The following is a 7,442-nucleotide window of genomic DNA, read 5'->3' as shown; positions in this document are numbered from 1 at the left end:
TGCTCTGACAGTTTTACTTTTAAATTCTACATGGCTAACTATATTTATTAAACTTTAATCTAATTTTGTTTTAGTGCAAGAAGCTAACCTTGGGCTTTTGAAAATTGTCAGTGTTTTCACTGAGGTGTAGGCTGGTTTTCAATTTGCTCAGAAATTTCTGATCACAATTAAAGTAATGTTAGCAGGTAAAAATAGAGGAAGATTTATAGGGATTTTTTTTATTTTTTAATTTTTTTTAAATTGTGTGGTTTTTTTATTAACACAAATTAGGAAATACATTAAAAAAAAGCTCTGGGAACTTCTGTGAGCAGCATCAATAGTTTCTTCCCAATTGGTGATACCATTACTGAATTTTCACTAGTATACTTACCAGTATTTTCCTGAGTATCCTTAAATTTAAACTTTGATTCAGAAAAAAAACATGTGGGCATACCATTAATTCCCAGTGATGTAGACAGGTGCCTAATTTGCAGGATATATTAGGAGTACCCAATTGCTCTAAATTGAACACAGGCTTAAATGCCTTGCTGAATAAACCCTTACCATTGAAATCGAACCATGGAAACAATTCAGCTGCACTGGAATCAGCCACATTTATCTATTATATAATGAATGGAAAGCTATCTGAAGGGTAGCAGTTGTGGCACTGATAATATAGGTGCTTGAGGAATGGAAGCAATTGCATCAAGATGTGCATGTATGTGCATTATTTTATGGGAAAAATAGGTGTAAAATTATACATAATGAGTAAAATAGGATGCATTTTTTGTGTAAACTCCTCTCATGTACAAAAATGAAACAGAGAGAAATCATTCTTTGTTCCTTCTCGCCTATAGTTATTCCCATACTTCTAGGCTGGGATATTAATATGGGAGCAATGAGAAAAATTTATCAAGTGGTTTCTCTTTCTATATTATTAAAAAATATAAGTAGTCTGTAATGCTTGCCATTTAAGCACTTTGACTCATATGTAGTTGAAGCTCTGCATGTCTTATGCAAACATAGAATTATAATTGTTCCTAGCTTGTGCTGTGCATGCCTGACAGGACAGGGAGAGAAATTTCAAGCAGTTTACTATTTCCCCACCTTCATCTTGGCAAGTTTAAACTGTTCTAGCTTCTGCTGAGTGACTTTTTCAATTGATTGATACTTGACAAGGAAAGAACAGTACTCTGTATATATTTTTATTCTTCAGGTCATGGCAAGATTTAAAAAGCCTCAGAGTAATGCACATTTGCACCTTGGCTATTCTCCCATCCTTGCAAGATTCCTATGTGGCTAGAAGTCAGCCTTACTATTTATTTTCCACGTCAGATTGTATAAACTAGCAAAACAAGGAACCTAAACGTTAAGCATAGTGTATTATATTGATATCTCCTAAAATGGTCAGTAGTGGAATTTAGGATTAAATGTACCTAGTCTAACTTTCAATGTTTGCAGTGGCAATGTCCACATCCAAGTTCATCACCCCAGATTCCTTCTTTAGTTACATGGCGCTTCCATGACAGTGGCACTCTAATTTTTATTTAGGGATATATGTTTGGCTATAACTAACATCATATTATAAATATCTATATATAGTCAGATAAAACCTACCTCTGGCACCTTAGTTATGTACGTTCATGACATATCTTTTTCTACTGAAAGAGCTGTCTCTGGGCAAGTACTGACACTGGTCTTGCAGTGTTTCAGCTCCTGTTTTGTGTGGCAGAAATAACAGTAATATTTGAGGTGGTAGAAAATAAGCAAATCAAATAAAGAAAAGCCCTGCCCTTACCTGGGATCAGAATGCCTCCTGCTCATTTGTCTGGGCTCCTTTCACAGAGGCCTTCTCTAACTGTGCTCTTCCTCTTTCAAAGATAAACCAGAATGCTTAAAGACAGGAATGAAAAATAGGAAACAAGAAAAAAAAAAGACAAGAATAAAAGACAGAAATAAAATACTCTGTGTTCCACAGTAGACAACACAAATAGAAAAACAAGACCAAATGGGCTTGCTTTCATTCTTTCATTTCAGCAGCTGTATCACAGCTAGAGGAAACTACAGTAAATACATGGTTCAGCAAATCCTGTGATGTAATCCACCACATAATAGAACACTTCCCAGTTCCCTAAAAATTGCTTATGACATACTAAAATGCCAAAAAAATCCAATAACCAGAATATTCCAGAGAAAGAGAGAAGATCAAGCATATCACCAAATTCCAAAGTGGCGAGGCAGTATATTAAAGAAAATGAAGATATTACAAGGCTAAAGAAAAATACCTTGAACAGTAACTATGAGTGACTTGGGGAAAGAAATTCCTGCTGACATAAAATCTGGCAAATGGGTTAACCCTGAGAAAGTGATCAGGACCCCAGTGCACATACCCAGCTCATGTCATTGTGTTACAGGGGGAGTCCACCCTGCTGTCTGCCTTGGACCACTGCCACTTTCCAAGCCCTGGGAAAGTTTTAAAGACACACAAATCATAGCAGCTACACACCTTGAAGGCTCTTCTGCACATTTTTTGCTGCCTAAAAAAACTCATCAGGAGGACTAATAACACCTAAAAAGGATTATGAAACAGCAGGTTCGTTTAAAATCCTTCTAGAGGCATCACAACATCAAGTGCCCCAGACCTCTAAGTCCCACTCCTTTCTACCTCAGCTGAGTGCTGTCTCTGTGCTACAAATTACCTGAGACAGGGAGCGTACAGTGGAAATACTGCTACATGCAGAGGCCTTTTTCTGTTTGTTACACAGTCCCTTCCCTATTTCCAGTCTTAATTTTAACACGTTCCTTGACTTGTTAATCTGTTTGCGAGCCTACTCCAGCGTTTTACCAGATAACTAAAAAACAATCTCAGATGGAATAGTTTTAATTTCCAGTCTGAATTTATTTGTGACCAATTTGTAACCATCTAATTGTGTGCCTGCACTAAATGGGAGTTTTCCCATTGAGTGTAATTGGATCAGGCCCCAAACCGCAAAGACAGCTGCTCTTATTACAGCGTGGAAAACAGGCAGGGTCTGGGTGTTACTGCATAATGACAGCAGTAAATTATATTCCAAGGGCAAGATCAGAAGCTGGTGTAAATCAATACAACTCAACTGGCTTTTAAAAAGTTATATCAGTGTGTGCAAGCTGCTAGGCTGGCCCAAACATTTTCTCAGTAGATTTTAAAGCTCATCCTGCTGCATAATGCATGCTAGGGAATTGCTTTCCTCCTGCACCAAACCTAAACCGTCTGACTGAGCCCAGGCTTGTATTTCAGAAAGTCATCCAAACTTGATTTAGAGAGTGTGCATCACAGAGAACCTATCCCCCTCCCAGAGACATTTTTCAAACATTTACTCTCCTTGCTCTTAAAGAAATCACATTATTTTCTTCCTTACTAAGATGTCAGGTTCTAGCTAGATTTCCTAGCTCTTTCTTCCTAATACATGTAATAGCCTCTACACTCAAATTTCCTCTTCTTTGTAGTTCTTGAAAATTCTTGGTACACACTTTCGTCTCAATTCTCAGTAGATAAGTTGATTAAACTTCTATTTTATTTGGTCATTATTTCACAATTTTTCAATTCAAGCATTTACTAAAGACTTTTCTAATTGATCAAACTTACCACACTGGTTGCTTTACAGGACAAGCAGGTAGTTTCTGATGCAAAAATTTACAGTCTGATATATTTAACTAGAATTAGAAAAAAATAGTATTTGTTTGTTTCCTGGGAGAGAAAATGAAAAATAACAAACAGCTACATTAATTTGACTGTGACTCAGTGTGTTTATAAGGAATGATATATGTAATGGAATTACTCTGTGGAACAGTCTCTGTTATTCCCTTTAAATATATAGAAACAATTCACTTATTTCTCCAAATCAGGTGAGACTTTGAAAGGCATGCAGCCTCACTCCTTGAAGCTAGTTCTGAAATTGTAATCAACTTTGATTTATCTGAAGATAAAAGTAAAATTTACTAGTTTCAATTACAGCAAATAAAAGGGAAGTTTTCCTGAAGAGAAAAACACTAACTGTATTATTATATGTGTGTTTTGTGAGGACTTAAAGAATACAGTTGCATGTCTCAAAGCACTGTCCCCATAAGATAAGCCACCACAGCAGAACTTGAGATCAGTGCAGACAGCAACAGGAGGATGCTCATTCCAGGCCTGGTGAGGCAGATCTGGGTAAGACATCCAGACAAAAATTCCCCCCATGGCAAACTGTGGGACAGGCAGTGAGTGCTTATGCAGAGCCCACCTCTCACTATGGGAACAGCCCCCACACCCTGTGCATAGCCAGGGCTGGACAGTGTAGAAGTGGGACCTGCAGAGGAGCCACTCTGGGACCCCTCCCCACTGAAGGCCAGGGTGAAGAAGGACCAGTGGGACACTGCAGGAATCCACAGGGGATGATATCTATTGCTTATCTCTCACTCTCTCTAACCTCCCCTGCCCTCCCTCCCTCCCACTCCCCTCCACCCCACCTTTCTTTCTACCTCTCTAGCTCACATTTACTCCCAAATAAAATCTGTACTATTGACTTCAGCACATGGTCTCATTTGCACCTTAATTCAGGAATAAGCATCCATTATAATCAGTTCTTAATATGTTTCCATAAATATAGAAGTGTTGGTGACTCTGTAACTAACTTTCATGCTTGACATGTCTTTGAGTATGTTCTAAAGCTGACCAGGCAGACAGTGCCCCAGCCTGATGCTATCTGGGTCTTCAGTGCTGGGGAGTAATAAGAAGACAGTGCAGTAGCAGTATTAGTACCTGCCTTTTCTTTCATAAAGAAATTTGGCTATAAAGGCTTTACTGGCCTGAGAGTAAAAGGAACTTCTACTCTGAGATTACATCTAAGATGATAACTGCAATCCATGTATGTTCATTGTTACGAGTTTTTCAACATTATGAACATTATTTTGGAACATCTAAAAGGGATAAAAAACATGAAGACTAGTAACAAATAAATATATTTACAGTTTGGAAATGGGAGAAAGAGTTAAAAAAAGGTCAAATATGAAGAAAAACAATTAAACTAAAACATGTTCAACTGGTTCATTAAAGCGTAATAAGCAAATAAAAAGCTTGTATTTATTTAGTGCTGTGAGAATAATTTGAGTATAAGCCTTCTTAAGTTCAGTTGTCCAAATCAAGGAGGATCTGTCAAGGAGGTTCTCATCAATCTTGTATAATGACTACAGAAGCATTTAGCTGATCTGAGGGGCACAGCTGGATTTTCATCCAACCCTTTCATTTGGAAGCTCTAATTTAACACTTAGAGGAAAAACTCCTGTGTTGCTCTGTCAAACTTGGTCTGGATAAACATTTTTTTTAACAAAGAATTCTCTTGGTAAATAGATTTCAAAGTAAAAAAGTATTACTAAATGTATAGCTGTGCAAGTTACATTAATTTTGTAATAGTGAAAGATGCACCCCACAGAGATGATTTCACCAGACCACCTGGATAAATCAGCCTTTCCATGATATGGAACAAGACTGAGATTAGACTATATCTCATGAAAAGGAGTAAGAATATTAAGTTTACTCCCAAGATAAACAGAAGAGTAACAAAATGCCACAGAACAATGTGAAAAATACTGACAAAAGTCCTGAAAACAGAATGTGTTGGGCTATTCACAGCATGAATTAAAGGGAGGAAGACAGAGATGCAGATTTTAAGTGTCTACATCCAAATCATAAGTGCAAGGTACGTGGGAGATACAAAATTTAAAAGGAGACCATGGAATATTTTCCATAAATATTTCCTAGTTCAGGAAATATAGGAAAATAGGAAGTTTAGAAAATATTAGGAAGAGAAAAGGAAGAACAGTGCCTTTAGTAGTATTGTGTAGGGCATAGATACATTTAAAGTCCCTAGGTAGAAGAAGCAGAATGCCATCTATAGTATCTATAAGATACTATAGAACTAGAAAGGTAAGGAAGAGGAGGATGATTTTGGCTTTGGTTTTAAGTATGGTTTGGTTTTGTAGTTTTATTTCTTTGTATGAAAAAATCCCCAAATTTTTATTACATCATTCATGGGATTTGTTGCTCACTGAAAATTTGAGCAGCCTGAGAATGTGTTGAGAAGGGAATGCAGTGGCACCCTGAATGTAAGTTAAGTTGCATCGATGAACATATTTTGATACAGGAAGTACAGCTTCCTGTACTTCCAGCTAGAAGGAAAACAGCTAGAAAGGAGGACTCTTAAATTCAGTTCTAAGAAGTTAACTCAGAATTGCACAAGAAGTCTGGAAAAAACTAACTAGGCAGCAGTTCTGCAGAAGGGTTTTAAGAGTTATAAAAGGAGTCAGAGGTTGAACATGTGTTAATTGTCCTTCAAGCAAAAACTCAAAACCTGTCTTGCAGTGCATGCCTGCTAATACACATAACTGCAAAGCAAGGGAAGGCTTTGACTCTTCCTCTCTGCAGCAGGCAGGGTCTTCTGTCCTTGGCACTGGGCAGTCTTCATCTTCTGTGTGCTTGATATGGACCTTATACTCCTTGAAAATGTCAAAAATTGAGGTCAAGAAGAGCAATCAGATGTCCAGACTACAAGATACTTCTTGTATCAAGTTTCTTCTTGATACAAGAAGAAACACACCATTTCCAAAAAGAAAAGAAAGCGAGGACAAGAAAGAAAATTGTGTTTATCTTTGATTATACAAGACTTTTCATGATTAAAAAAAAAAAAAAAGATTAAATAGTTTTCCATGTCGGAGTTGCTAGCACAGGAAGTAACAGAACAGAATAGTAGAAAATCAGGTCTGGCATTAGTTAAATGATTCTACTGATAATGATCATCAACAATGGGGAGAAGAGGCTCTAGAAGGTGACTGAGTCCTCATCACTTGAAGACCTTTTAGAATAGGCCAGCCATACACCTACCAAGGATAATAGATATATAGTATTTGAGAAGAGATGAAATGACCAATTTCTTGAGGTTCTCTCCAGTTCTGACTCTAGATTTGCTATTTCCTAACTTTAAATGTAGAATTTCCAGGAAATTTGGTTGATAAAAACAGGAAGAAATGTGCTATATGTAAAAATCAATAGAGAAACATGATCCTGAGAAACTGCTTATTTACTTTACCTGCAATTAAATATATTCTTCTAGTTTACTAAACTTACAATGATATTTCTAGTACTGGTATTATCTTTCTAATATTTAATGGTTATAGAAAAAATAATGAAATAATGAAAAAATAATTATGTTCTAATATTTAATCATTCCAAGGTTAGCATGTTCATGCCTATGCTAAAGAAATATTTCACATTTAGTGCAATATCTCCCTTGAGATTTGTAGCATCTTATATTTTCCATTAATTTTATTCACACACTTCTTTCAATGGGTTTTTCCCCTTCCAAAGCCTAGTGGGCAGTCTCCATTTTTTTGTCTGGGTACTCATTTAATATCTGTAAAATTATTCGTGTGATGTAAAAAATGTTAAT

Source organism: Agelaius phoeniceus, chromosome 3 (genome assembly GCF_051311805.1).
Source record: "Agelaius phoeniceus isolate bAgePho1 chromosome 3, bAgePho1.hap1, whole genome shotgun sequence".
Classification (NCBI taxonomy): Eukaryota; Metazoa; Chordata; class Aves; order Passeriformes; family Icteridae; genus Agelaius; species Agelaius phoeniceus.
This window is presented reverse-complemented; position numbering follows the sequence as displayed.